This window comes from Schistocerca gregaria, chromosome 5 (genome assembly GCF_023897955.1).
Source record: "Schistocerca gregaria isolate iqSchGreg1 chromosome 5, iqSchGreg1.2, whole genome shotgun sequence".
Classification (NCBI taxonomy): domain Eukaryota; kingdom Metazoa; phylum Arthropoda; class Insecta; order Orthoptera; family Acrididae; genus Schistocerca; species Schistocerca gregaria.
In genome coordinates this window covers 392,181,061-392,196,680 of record NC_064924.1, presented here as the reverse complement: position 1 = coordinate 392,196,680, position 15,620 = coordinate 392,181,061, and the positions used below count along the sequence as shown (strand labels likewise).

The 15,620-nt window shown below is 39.1% G+C and overlaps 1 protein-coding gene across 3 annotated transcripts in view; it reads right to left on the bottom strand.

Annotated features, from left to right (window-relative positions):
- The window catches only part of LOC126272493 (sex peptide receptor), a 3,488,090-nt gene that overhangs the window by 315,652 nt on the left and 3,156,818 nt on the right, over positions 1-15,620 (bottom strand). For all 3 annotated transcript variants that reach the window (XM_049975380.1, XM_049975382.1, XM_049975381.1), the window contains one exon: positions 11,797-11,837. The gene's annotated coding sequence lies outside the window, so the exon portion shown is untranslated. The remainder of the gene's footprint in view (positions 1-11,796; positions 11,838-15,620) is intronic.

The window sequence follows — 15,620 nt, the reverse complement described above, 5'->3', positions numbered from 1 at the left end:
GGGCAATATCTGTTCCGATAGTTTGGGATAGTTGAAATCTTTAATTAACAATACCCTGAAAATTTAAGCAAATATGATTATTTCACTGAAATCAGAGTAAATTACTTTTTATAATGAATGTCGTTCTTCCTTTAGATTTAACTTACTTTTGTGGATAGTTGGCTGTACGAAATTAAAACAAAGGTTCAAATCGCTCTGAGCGCTATGGGACTTAACTTCTGAGATCATCAGGCCCCTAGGAACTTAGAACTGCTTAAACCTAACTAACCTAAGGACACCACACACATCCCTGCCCGAGGCAGGACTCGAACTTCCGACCGCAGGATATTTTGAAATTACGGTTACTTTTGAACTACTGTATTTCTAGTGAAATTAATTATTTCAGTACTATCAGAACAATAAATAGCATGACCTGAATAATAAGGTTTTGAATGGAATCTCCGTTTATGCATTTTGTCTAACATATGATCACTGGCAAAATGTTACAATTAATATCTGAATAAGAATATTTACAAAAAAGTTTTATATATGCTTTAATTAATAAATTATAAGTGTAGATAAAAGAAGGTGGTGTAGGACATCCCTACAATGTCACACAGTGTGCATGTAAGGAAATTGAACTTGGTTGACAGACAGCCGTGGAACAAAAAGTGACAACACAACAGGAAATTACTAATAACATTTATTAGTATTTATGGTACTTAGCTTTAATTAACTTTAGTAATAGTATTATGTGTGGCACTTTATGTCCTGTACCAATTACAATGAAATTAGATATGTTTGTTATCTCTTGGTGGTCCATGATTAGCTACTATGAATGGAACTACAATGCAGACATTCATAGTTGATAACATCATCTGCTTCTTAAATAGCGCTTCCTAAGTTCTAATTGAAATGTTATGAATTGAACTCGTGGAAATGTGTAAACATTGACACAAGAACTTGATGACCCTAAGCTTGTGTACAAGCAGAATGGCGGCGCTGGAGAACTGATCCATCGTGCTTCGGCAGAATCAGCATCAAACGCGCGTAGAACGGTTGCTTTCTTACCAAATGCTGGTAGCGTACCTTCAGATATAGCAAAGATTGAAAATATTTATAATTTTAGAAGTGTTACGTGTCCGCTAACCAAAATATGGACTTCTAACTCTATCGGTTAAATATGATCTACGATTCGAAAAGTCCAGTGTTTAATGAATCCTTTGCCATTCTTATGAAACTTACATTATCCATGTGATTCACACCATTCACAATGAGTGTGTTGGTCACCGCCGCCGCACACGATTACTAAAACGCAAGAAATCAGCGGTGGTGAAACAGTTGCTAACTGATTTATGACGAGACACAAATATTGGCTCCCGCGACTAGCTGTTGGAACTGAATGTTGAAGGAACCGACTGAAATTGTACTGGTAGATAATTTTAGAGAGACAAAGAGTATTATTTAACTAAAATGGGTAATGCTCTTTTACTTAATGTTACAAACATTCTTTGACTCGGCCGGCACACCTACGTACTCCGTAGGCATTCATTATCTTCTAGTTTCCGTCACTGAGGTGCTGGTCCTTTTGCTGATGCGATTTATGAATCTTTTGAAAAATCACGGTAGGAATCATTTATCGGTGAGATTTAGCATACAGCACCCTACCCCAAAATTGCTTCCATATGGAACCCCGTGATACAGTCAGCTGCTTGTATTATCCGACCGAAGAGTCGGAAAGAATATAATCAGTTTACACGCCAGGAAAATTTACATAGTCGCAACAATGAAAGTAGCTATTAATTATATCTTAACCATGAACTCTATTGCATTCTGGTCTAGCGTCCAAGAGAAAAGTAGCATTAAATTTTGTACGAGGCAGGGCCTGCAGCACCTAACGCTTTAGACACACAGAGCGTTGGCATTTGTTCAGATTGTAGGCACCGTCGTAACGAGGTCGGTACAATCGGCAGCCATGGTATGAAGTTGTGAGTACGGAATGAGAAATTGATTGATGAAAGATTGTTAAACTAAGCAAGCAACAAAGAAGCTCGCTTCCAGATCTTATAATCTATTTAATGAAGTGGGAATTTTGTGTGTTGGAAACCCGAAAATAGTTTTAATGTGCTGGGTGATCGCTTCCTTTAGAGGCTGTGTAGAGTTGCTGCAATCAGATATCGGGAGCTGTTTAGTAGTTTTCAGTTGTAATAAAGCAATAATATTCACCATAGATACGTTTTAGTTATGTAAAAAGAGATCAGCTTTCTTTCTTTCCTCTTTTCGTCTTTGAAAATTTAATACATGTATCTTTTACAACCTTATTGGTGAATCTGTAATCAATGAAACCGAAAATAGATTTAATGTGCTGGGTGATCGCTACCTTTAGAGGCTGCATAGAGTTGCTGCAATGAGAGATCGGGAGCTCTTTACTAGTTTCCAGTTGTAATAAAGCAATAATATTCACCGTAGATACGTTTTAGTTATGTAAAAAGAGATCAGCTTTCTTTCTTTCATCTTTTCGTCTTAGAAAATTTAATACATTTATCTTTTACAACCTTATTGGTGAATCTGTTATCAATGTAACCGAATTTTCTCTCTTCTTGCAACTGTTTTATTTAGCAAATAATTGTACTTTAGACCTATTATAGTCATGTCTTCTTTGTTATACTAATGGCTCTGTGAAGCTTCACTTACGCGACCATGATGTGTCACCTGTCATTGTTTGTTCACGCGCAGTTGAAATTGAAGAATTAAGTAGCGATATCTAGAATGTTGTGTTAGTAAAAGAAATGCTACCACCAGTTGCTATTTCACGATCGATTTGTGTAGGAGCATTGAAATATTGAAATAAGTATATCAGTATAGAGAATACTATCTGAGTCTTGTTATTACAGAAAATCTTTTATGCTGATGTATAGGATAAACCTTCCCACCATCTCGATCTTTACTAAACTGAAAATTTGCACGACACACAAATACCGATAACCGACTGGTTAAAGTACAAAATTAATAATTTTGCAGAAAATTACATGTTATGATTTCTTTTGGAAATTCACAATGAATAGCTCTACAAGAAATTTTATTGTCCATCTAGATAGTACTTGGTACTAAAACCATTTCGTCAAACCGCCTTCAGCTTCAATAGTAAACGGACATTTCTATACACAAATTTGCATGCTACTTAATACAACATCAACATGTTGTTCTGAGCCTTTGCACATAAATTTCTATTTAGAAACTGTTTGGCACTTTGATTCCCATGTAAAACCTCATATATTTTCATATAGAAACGTACTGTGTTCTGAATATCGTTTGATATCAAAATCGGTCAGAGTTTAGAAATATATCTAAACTCGAAAGGCAATAAAATTTGTTAAACAAATTACTACCCAACTGCGGCTGGTATAATAGATTCTTTCCCTAAACGTCAGTTGCAGCACATAATTTCCAAGTATAAACTGTTTTCTTTTTTAAAAACTTTCGTGCACTTAAGTTTCATATAGAAACTGAGGGGGTTATCCTTGTAGCCGATGCACTCACATCTGAATATGGTTTGATGCAACCAAAATCGGTCACAGTCTTACAGATACATGCAGCCCTGCGAAACAATAAAATATGTTAAACGAACAATTATCCAACCGTAAGTGGTGACGGATTTAAAGTGTAACAGATATTTTTCTAGATGTGAGGGTACTAGTCTCTGACTGAGCCTGATATGCAAGTATTACAGTTCTGGGAAGAAAATATCCAGTTGGAGTATTCAACAGATAAGAAGTGAAAACGCTATTTTTTAAATTTCTTCAGAATTGGTCATGCACTAGGTGTTAGATTCATGGGTCACATAATAACCTTGACAGTGACCATTGTAGTTTTAGATAACACGGTTGGTTGATGTAGAATTTTTTACTTAAAGACAACATTATTTTGAATTAGTATTTTGGAACGTACTTTATGTTGAATTTCAGTGTGTGAAGTTACATAGCATTGTGTGTATGAATATACGCTGTCCGTTTAGATTTCAGTATTAACTGCATAACATAAACGTCTACGCTATTCAACAGTTCTTTCGTTTGTTCTACATAATTTACTTTTAGGCAGTGATGTTTTATTCCTTCGGTTCCTCTGCAGTCAGAGTAACCACATTCCCCTTTTCTTCGTGCTTGTGCTTATATTAGCGTGACATAATATCAATTGTCTCGCCACAGATCTCACCATAGTTCAAACTTAAGTTGTTAAGCAGCTACAGTGAAAAAATTTGCAGAAGCAACAATAGTATTTTATACTGTGTCCGAACAAACACTGAAGTAGTTATCATGTCGAGAAAGCCGTGCCAGCTTCTGCTTAGGAGGCAGAAAACTCTGCGCGGGGTTGCTTACTTGTCAATGTTGTTTTCCTTGTATTTCAATGATATGGTATTTCTCCTCTTGAAAATATTATTTCTCTGCGTGCGACCTGCAGCTATATCCAAGTGCAAGATCTAAAGATAACGTTGCTATCGCACATGTGAAAGATTACGAACATCATGGATCAGCATGTCAACCTGGTAGAAAAAATTACTTCCGATGCTAGAAGACTTCCGCTTGCTTATATGGTCCAAAAAATTCTGGAACATACTTTTACAGGACGCGTAACCTAAACTTCTGCAATCATTCGTTCATCGTTGCTGAATCGTGACCGCTAAGATGACATATATAGTCTCTGTGAGGTCTTGCGTTTAAACACCTCTGGTCTCAAAACCAGGTTTTACGGTTGCTTATTTTTAGGTGTGCGCCAGCGCGACAGTAGTTAATTGTGAGTGTTCAGGCGCGGTCAATCGTGAAATTGGGTCGGAGGAAGCATTCGAAATAAAACAATCATGTAGTGAACTGAATTTTTGTTTGCGTATCGGAAGGAAATTAAACAGTAATTTGCAACTAGCGAACGCCGTCCGGAACTGAAGCATTCGTAATAGTTATAGTTTTATTCAAATCCTACGTCATGATTTTGTGGCTGTCATGCAATAAAATCCTTGAACAAAGTTTATTACAAAATAATGGCAGCACCTCAATCCGTAGTGTATAATGAACTTCACCCAGCCAATCATCAAACAATACTAATGGTGGAACAGTCTATCATCGACGAGAAGACGAAGTGAGCAGGGAAAACGAGTTCCACAATTTCATCAATTGCGTTGTAATACAACAGGGGACGAGTAGTAAGAACACGAGATTGGTAGAACTAACGACGAATGCTTATGTGCGTTACATCTGCAATATCCGTGTATGTGACCATGTCAGCGCTTCATAAAATATATGTTTTATACATATGTTTCATAAAATATATGTGTATATGGAAGGAAATCAGTTAATAGAACAATAAAATATTGTTCATTTCAAGAAGGTACGTGTTATTCTACACCCAGCGTATACCTCTATTGTGATTTAACAATAAATACCAGCTTGAGAACAGTTCCGACGGGACCGTTGAGTTCTAGTGAAATAGTTCGATGTTTTCTTCGGAAAAGAAGTCACTTCATGGATCATTCAAATCCACAGTAATACCGCGACATTTCTCAGAAATGAAAGCAATCTGATTGCTATGCAACAGAGTCCCGAAGAATATTTCTCCGTACTTTGGTTACCACTTTCAGCTCAACACGGTATCTGCAGCATCTGGAGCAGATTTCTACAACAGCGGAAGCGTGTAATCGCTATCAGTTTCACACATAGCCCTGTGTACGCTGTATGTATTTACCCAAAACAGTGAACATACAGTTACTCACACACATAGAAAGACAATACACGGTGGTGTGGGAAACATTTAACTATAAAGGTCCTGTAGAGCTACACAGAAATTAGCCTAGTAGTAGTAGTAAAAATTTTTTTTTTCTTCAAAGGACCTTTATAGCAAGAACCCCAGATCCTCGCATACGAGATTAAGTACCGGCGTCCTAAGTCTCACTTTTCTATCATTCTAGCCATACCTAGCCATAACAAAAATTGCAAACTTATTTTCTGTTATACGTGTTTTGTGAATGAAACCGACTTTCCATGCTGCAATTTAATTTATTTTTCCCAGACGAGTTTCAACTTTTTCTTGTTCTAAGGCGTCTTCGGTGGCTTCTATAACGATACGGTTTTGTTATTTTTAGGTTAGCAAACAATTCTCATAAGATCAGCAGATCTGTTTGTTTGTTTTCTTTGTTTTCTTTGTTTTTTTTTTTTTTTTTTTTTTTTTTTTTTTTTAAATACCGGAATCTAGTGAACTGAGTCAGATAACACGCACTTGGTAGTATACAGTCAGGTATCGACAAGCTGACATTTAATGTTGCTTTGTGGGATACATTTTTAACTGAGTGACCGAAAGTCACTAGAAGGGCAGTTCCATCTGAAGATGTGTCGTCTATGAGGCTAGATGCGGCATGCAGAACATGTGTAGACACAATACTGGAACACTCTGTTTCTGAGAGCTGATGTGAGTCGGCAGAAGACACTTGAACAGTACGTAAAGCAAATTGCAAAAGAATTATAAATTTCGAAATCAGTAATGTCTACAGTATATCTTCAGTGTCGCAGACACAATGTTTCCACATACGTAACTGCCGCAAGGGGACGATGGGACGATAAGAAGTCTGCAGAGCTGTATGGAAAGACCGATAACCTATTGTGGCAGTTCGGATGAGGGCTGTCCGTTTCTGCCATCCATCATTGTGCGGAGACGAACGTAGCTCATAGGCTAGATCATCCCCCATCACCCGTTTACCGACTGTCTCACATGGAGCTAACGGCTGGCGTGACTCTGCGAACACCGCTATGTCCTTCGTAACGGCGGATGGGTATAGAATGGTCTGATAGATCCCGATTTCAGTTACATCGAGCTGACAGACGCATCGTAATGATGCGTGTGCCACATTAGGGTATGCATTCGCGAACCAATACTCTCTTGTCTAGGCAGGAGGCGGCTCATGTATGGTGTAAGATGTCCATTGGTCTTTCTACTGGAAGTAACACGCATAAGTGGCCGGGCGGAGTGGCCGTGCAGTTCTAGGCGCTACAGTCTGGAGCCGCGAGCGCTACGGTCGCAGGTTCGAATCCTGCCTCGGGCATGGATGTGTGTGATGTCCCTAGGTTAGCTAGGTTTAACTAGTTCTACGTTCTAGGGGCCTGGTGACCTCAGAAGTTGAGTCCAGTAGTGCTCAGAGCCATTTGAACCATTTGAGCCCGGCACAAATGAATATATTTCTATTGGTGACTGAGGATGATGAACTGAACAACATTACATCCGTATTTACTTCATTTGCAGTCTAATAATGATAGCTATTAGGAGAAGCGTTTTTAGTATCTCCAAGTATGTGTGATGAGAAAAAAAGTAAATAATCGTGTGGCATTGTTGGCCAGGAAACTCCAACCAGAGCAGTACCGCAACCTGGTTGCACGTCTTATTTCAGATGACGCTGCAGTGGGCGACTTGCGTGTCGTTGATGATGAGGACAACAAAACACCCTGTCGACAGAGAAAATCTCAAACCCGCCGGGAACTGGACCCGACCCCGCTGCATGGTATGTAAACACGTTACCAATCCGCTGACTTTATGATTTGATTTCATTAAAATATGGGATACATCTTTCGCTATAATCCAAGGACTCCATGAAGTCACTTTGGTTCTTTTCACGAGCAGACAATGCCTCTCAGTCTGGAAGTTGCATCGAGTGCAACGTCCTCTGAAGTCATTGAGATAATTTGATGTAATTTGGCTTAATGATTTGTCTATAATGCGTAATGGAACCGAAGCGACTTCAGCACGACTGCTCAGGAAATGATCTCCATTTGTCTTTTAAAAAGACAACTGTTATCAACAGTCACAGGAGGTGGAAGACCGTGGTGGAATGCACGCGATGGTGTTTATAATCAGAGAGGTATTCTGTCCTCGATTTATCTCTTAGCTAAGCAAAAACATCCAGATAACATGGTTCCTTACGGGTGTTTAGTTGTTAACAAACTCTCTAGACATAATGGTCTTATTAAATGGTTTTGTCGTCAGAAGTCTTGTGAGTACAATAAAACTCAAACGCTCCCTACAAATGTGAAAGAAAACCACTAGAAAATAATTTGACCGTATCAACGATATTCTAATAGTTCCTACGAATTACAGACCTAGCTAGCGACCACTCATCCTGGTCAAGAGATCCTATAAAGGACAATGGAAAAATCCTAATGATGGAGGAAAATGAAATCTAATTCATCCTCTTAGAAACTAAATTGAAACCTATAAAATCTATACACACAAATGTGAGCGACGTAATTTCCTTTATAACAGTGCTGTCATTCTACCTGCACTATGAAGCGAAACGACTAGCTGGAATAAAAAAAAAAAGTTTTATTCTGTTCACTCGAAATGAAGATGCATTCAGCACGCCGTCAGACCTCGACAAAATGACTCAGAAAAAATTCAAAAGCTTCCGCTTGAGTGGAGACTGAGGACAGGCAATAGCAAACACCGCAGTGCAGGGTTTTCCACAATATCGGTTGGATGCTGGAAATGCCAGCACCAATTGCTCAAGAATCCCTTCAATTTCAGCAAGAGTTCGGTGGAAATTCCCACAGCTTCTCTATTATTCTGCCTGACCAAAGACACGAAGTAGCTTTTAAAAAGACTAAATGCAACAGGAAATCCAACGGCTCAACAATAAGAACGAAGAAAGCTACCCTGATTTTACTTCCAGTGATCAACACATTCATACCGTGGCAGTATCCGTGATTAGAACTGCCGATAAGACGTCCATAGCACGCTGATATAAAATGAAAAGGAAATAAAAATCAACAAAATTAGTTCCATAGGCAATACTTCTCCCAGGCATGACTGTACCGTAAGCAAGTAACGGAAATGCACTCTTCTGAATTCAATGAAGACAAATTAATCATGACCAGGAATAAACTACATTAAATTTAGGACTAGAGGCCTTTCATTGGAAGCAAGTGTGATCACATGGTTGCAATCAGGCCCGCTTGTCCATGACCAGTGAGAGAGGTAGTTGACACAGACATTCACGCTGATCTGCTGGCTCCCCTTCTGACAATAGAATACCCTGAGGAAATGGCCTTTTTCAGCAGGACCATGCTTCAATTCACCGTCCTTTTGTAGCAAGCAGGTCGTTTGATGAACACTCCCGTGAATTCTCAACAACGGCTTGGCCACCTACATCACCGGAACTGAACTCAGTCGACCATTTATGGGATGTTGTCGATACCCATACAGACTCCGTGAACCGACGAGCAAGAGTTCGTAACACCGTAAGACTCGTGGATCAAGTATCCTACAGGTTTCCCAGAATGATTTCAAGGTCACGTAGGTCCCATGCCTCGACGTGTTACTCCAGTTTCAGGTCTCGCGAAAAAAAAAAAATCATCTGGGTAACTAAATCTATCTCTGCATACGGCGATTTGAACAACGGGCTCCCCAGATGCGAGTTTAGTGTCTTAATTGTTGCGATGGCGCTTTCATTTTGTATTTAATAAGCCATTCGTTACCCCAACTAACGCTGTGAATAGTAAATTTTATGAAAGGATGTTAACTGTGTGTCAGTAAGTCATCAGTCAATAAGAAGACAAAGGTATTCTTTAATGAGAGCTACATATCTAGTTTTCTGTACACATGTACCATAACAATTTATCGCCGCGTTATTATCCTTTTACTGGCGCCTGCTTCGACGATAAAATTGTTTGTGACTTACGACAGCCTGCTTCAGACTCTTCCAAACGTCGTTCATATATCCCTATTTTATTATTTCGTGGATCCTACAACTGATAGAACCTTCCTCAAAGCGACGTCTGCAGAATAGATTGGAAATCTGCGTGCCTCTTCTTGAGACAGAACTGAGTTGAAAGCCGTAAAAAGTTTTTTCTTGTAAAAAATTACTTGGTACTTTTTTCTTGTGGTCCTACTAATAAAGACGTCCATTGCCACACATCCCTGCAAAAGAATCTCCCCGTCTGAAAACCAGAAAGCAGTTCTGAATTTTCTGTATGTGATTTCCTAGCAGCGCCTTCCCATTTCTTAGTAATATGATTTACAAATGGGCAAAAATTGCTGTTCGTGACTAACAACATTGAAGGTCCCTGCATTTGAGATGTGTTTCTTTCTATTTCCGCTTTCATTTGCTTCGAGAAGTAGCTTTAGCTGCATTCTGAGCGACACAGTTTTGTAAGCAAACCTACGGAACAATGGCTGTGGGCTATAATCTCGACTCATTTGCTATTACATGAACCCATTCCTTCCGACTGTTCATCTAGAAAAGCAAATCTTTACTCTGTCCGCAGACTACACATTAGGAGACCCACACCGACGAACGAGATAACTAACATGCACAACATGCGGCCAAGCAGTTGTGAATGAAGTACTGGGACTACCATTTACAGAAAACATTTTAGCAAGCCAGAATAATCTGAGTAGATATGCCACTGTGTACACGTCTGTCCCTGTAATTCCGTATTTCCAGAAACGTGACACTTCGTGTGCCTCTAACACCGTGTCACAAATGGATTCTGCATATTTCCTCGTTCTGTCTTACGTAAAACAAACTACATACGTCACAGGAGCTTTGTTTTTACTCCGTGATAATATTCTTTTCTCAAACTTACGAACTGATTGGTTTTGGCATGTAATGGCACATATAATTCTCGGTGGTGAAACAGACATTAAGAACTACAAATATTCGCAAACTATCCGATGATGAAGGAATAACTCATTTAATTTGATTTTCTTATTGAAGCTACAATTAGAAGCACTAAATGATGTCCAGGAAGAAAATTTCTAGCTTCAAACATTAATTAAAATCACTCCATTCAACTAACCGTTTTCATTTCGTCTCATTTCATATCGAAATAAAATTACATTAAAGATTTTCATATTAACACTGTTATTTGTGTTTGACATGGAATCTTTTCAAATGTACTTAAGCAGCAATATGCTACAATGGTTGTTTCAATTCCCTTCCATTCAACTTCGAAAATAGCGGTTGCAGTCATTATACAGCATCTTCGAGTGTGTACGAAAGAAGCAGTTTGTGAAGCCGTAACTTACCAGCTTCATCAGTCCTCCAACGAATAAATTCAACGCGACATACCTTTACGTGTAGGCTTTTCATTAATTAAGTATTTAAAAAAAATTCTTGAACTACAAGTTTTAAACAAGCCGCTAAAAAGCAAAAATTCTGAGTTGCGTGTTTTCTAGACTGCGATTGTAAATAACGAATTAAACCTTAGGGCACTTTTCTGGCCAGAACGTTATACTTAGGATTGTACATCTTTAAGTTACATGAAAATAGTTTCCCCATCACTGCTAGACGTGGTTGAATTATGACAACTCATCTTTTCTGTACCCCATTATAGTGTTCGAACATGAACAGACTTGTTTGATCGCGATTATGCTTATTATTCCCGTTTACAAATGTACATCATGATTCCTCAGCTTCAGGCTGAACTGATATTATGTGTGACAATTATTTCATAACCAGTTAAGTCCTTTCATGTATGCCCACGCGTTTATATTTTCAGCATTGTATTTCTGATTCTACTAACACTGCACTATGCGTTACGCTCTACTGAGTGTGATTTTTTTAAAGAAACGAAATAATAAAAAAGCTATATTTTGTGTCTAAAACAAGTAAGTCTTTTCGTGTATGCTTACAAAGGAAAGTAAAATAATGGATGAAAAATGAGAGATCTTGAAAAATTTTAAGGTTGAAATGCAAACAATGATTATTCCTTCTAGTTCAACAAGTATTTCTAAAATGTACATTACTCGTAGAGAGAGATAGGATTTACCATACGTTGTACTTACATAGGCTAATAGGGGTGATCTCATTCTGCGCAGACGACTCTCTGTGAACAAAATAGAAGAGGCTACGGTAATAATTACACCTTGATCATTTTCATAGTACAGTATTCAAAAATAATCTACCTGTTGATTTTTTGAGGGTAAAAAAGAGTTTAATGTTGTTAAACATAGTGTCAGCTGCTGTATATAAATTGCAGTAGTGTGCAGCAAAACGCCTTTTTGCATGCTGCACGTAAGTGTTTAATTTTACTTACCCATGCACACTCGTTTCGCCTTCTTCAGTGGGTGTCCGGGACTACTGTGTGTTTCCTCGTTGTGGGACATTGGTTAAAGGTTTAAAACAGTTAATGAAAGTTGTTTTTATAATTTGATTTAAAGCTACCTATAGTAATGCGTCTGAAACCTTGCAGCTTTCCCTCGTGTGAAAAACGGCTTGAAACCTAGCCATTTCCCGTGTTGTATCTGTGGTTTCAACTAACACTCGTAAGTGTAGTCAACTTTCCGATGTTTACTTCCACTTTTTGTATGTGACTGTTTGTGTGTCGACGTGTGTATATGTGTGTATTTTGGTATCTTCCATTGCAAAGCTCACTGATGTGGTAGGCCCGTATATTTCGACCTAACTTCACACTATGAAATGGCTACGAAAGGGGGCCATTCTTCAATTACTGCGCCCTTCCGCCTAGAAAGAGAACGCCAATGAAATAAAAAGTACTAGAAATGTTATCAAGTGTAGTCACTGAGTACAAGTCTGGTGATAATGTCACTGTTGCCACTGAGGCCCTACAGTTACCAACGGAGGTATTAAACTCGATTGATGCCGCTGGTCTGCTGCCGCATCGTCGTTTACTCAAAGTGGGAGCACCAACCACGTTATTTCGTAATCTTGATGCACGAAAACTTTGCAACGAAGCAAGCCCATGTGCTACGAAGACTGAGGCTGCCACTTATCAAAAAGGAATGAGGGTTAAACAAAGTATCGCGTGAATGCCGCGTTTTGCAATACACCTCCCCTTGATATTCCGGAGACAGCAATATCCCGTACGACCTGCATTTTAAATTACGATAAACTGGACACGGGGTAGTCTATTACATAGTATGAAATGGATTTGTCATACCCCTGATAATCCCACGAACATCTACACGTCACCTTAGAATTTATACATCCTAGCGCCTGGACTTATAACGAAAAGTATTGTGTACAATTCAGTTAAATAGTCACATGTGTATATTGCGTGCTAGTTTCATGAATGGGGATCATGTAACTGGAGATGTTCTCTTCAGTATGCATACTTCTAAGTGGGAATGCAGAGCTGTCCAGGAAAATGTAAACACCCTTTCATACTTGATATCTTTCGAAAAAATGACATCGTTGAAATTTTGCGGGGTAAGAGAATCCATTACTTTCTCTACAGATCTTGGGACGTGGTTTGCAGCAGATGGCAGTGTAGCAACGAAAGAGATAATTTTTTTCTTTGAGCAACTCAAGGACATGTTGAATTGTTACTAGAAGTACCAACTTTTGACAGAGATAATGATAATCGTGTAAAGCGTACACACGTCAAACACAAGGGCGTGCAAGAATTTGTCTTGTTTGGGATACATCATTGATACATTCGGTCCGAAGCATTCAGCCACTAGGTGCAAGTAACTATATATCGCAAGGTGGCGTGTTTCGCCTGCGCAAGCGAAATATTTATTCCTTAACGTAGCTTTGCTGCATGGCGAGCGAATAAATGTAAGATAATCGATATGTGACCGAACGTGTATGAAGTGTGTGCAATGAAACAGTCATTGTCAGCCGCCACATTGTATTATTGGTGATTTTTGAGATTCAGAAGCGATTCGTAACGTAAATGTGGAGTTTAGTAACAGCCATAATACAGCCGGGTGCATTTCAAAGGTAATATCGCGAATTTATTTTTGATCAAAAGATTTTGTGATGAACTGTAATTTACGACAGGCTTGTATAGGCCTTTAAACATTTGGAGGTCAATGTTTGCTGTACAACCTGCTTCAATAACAGGGTCAAAAGCATACAGAAAGTTTTCTCTGCTGAAAGGAGCTCATATCACTCGCAGACAATCATCAAATGACCAAATATGCATGACAGTATCTCAATTCGAGAAGATCCTACAGAAGTTTTCTTTCTCTTATATTTCAAGAATTTTACCGGCAACCGTCGGAGGCGGCAGTTGCTTCTACACCACTAGAGTGGTCTACGTATACGAAATTACATCCGCTTTGGGAGCAGTCGACACCGCTCTGGAAATTGATATTCTCCTCCACAGACATACAGACAGACATTACACACACTAGTTCAATAACAGCGAGTTTAATGTTACCAGCTTAAAAACATTAATTTCTTCTTTTGAACCATAATATTGTGCTTCATAAGCTGCAAACATCACTTTTACCTGCCATCCGAGATGTGTTTGCAATGGAAAGGTTTTATCTACAACAAGATGGCGCTCAGCCTCACTACCACTGACATGTCGGGCTACTTAGATTAAAATCTATCTGGACGATGGGTGGCTCGTACAGGACTTGTTGAGTACCCCCCACGGTCTCCAGATCTTACACCTCTTTACTTTTATCTATGGAGAGCCTTGGAAAATGATGCTTCTGAGCTGAAGCCAGCTACACCGAATGAGCTACGAGAAACCATAGAGGTATCGTGTGTGGCTATCGCAACACAAACACTGATTGGCGTGGTTCGGTTAATATGATGTCGTTTGGCTGCTAATGGAGGTCACTTTGAACACACAAACTAACCTTCCTCCCACGCAAGAATTGTAACGGCATGTAATTTAGTTCTGTTAATAATGACTGTCAAGGAGTGTCAAAATTTTTCTGTACCCTCTCTAATTTCTACACTGCCGTCAAAATTACACGGAAATGTAATTATCTCGATGTTCCGCTACAAAAACAGTTCACATTATTTTATTAACAATTACAGATTGGAATTAACAAGTATTACACCTCTTCTACACAGAGAGACGGAGGAGGAAGACATGGACATAGAGTACGGGAAGACGAAGTATGTGCAATGCATATATTAAACAAGGACCAGGGCGACGCCGTGGGATATATATATATATATATATATATATATATATATATATATATATATATATATATAAAGAAACACCAGCAAATATGACAAGAAATGAATCACATATATAAACCAAAAGCAGGTAAAATAGTACTATTTATTGACCAAGTGAATAGGACTGGTATACACGGTGTATGTTTAGTCATATTCACGTTGACAGTTAAAAGCGCTTTTTATTATCTACCATTGTTTCGTATATGTGACTTGTTTCTTGTAAACCTAGAAAATTATCTGATGTTTCTTATTATACACTCCTGGAAATTGAAATAAGAACACCGTGAATTCATTGTCCCAGGAAGGGGAAACTTTATTGACACATTCCTGGGGTCAGATACATCACATGATCACACTGACAGAACCACAGGCACATAGACACAGGCAACAGAGCATGCACAATGTCGGCACTAGTACAGTGTATATCCACCTTTCGCAGCAATGCAGGCTGCTATTCACCCATGGAGACGATCGTAGAGATGCTGGATGTAGTCCTGTGGAACGGCTTGCCATGCCATTTCCACCTGGCGCCTCAGTTGGACCAGCGTTCGTGCTGGACGTGCAGACCGCGTGAGACGACGCTAGATCCAGTCCCAAACATGCTGGGTTCGATGACGGTTTGGATGTACCGTGCGCTATTCAGTGTCCCCTCAACGATCACCAGAGATGTACGGCCAGTGTAGGAGATCGCTCCCCACACCATGATGATGGGTGTTGG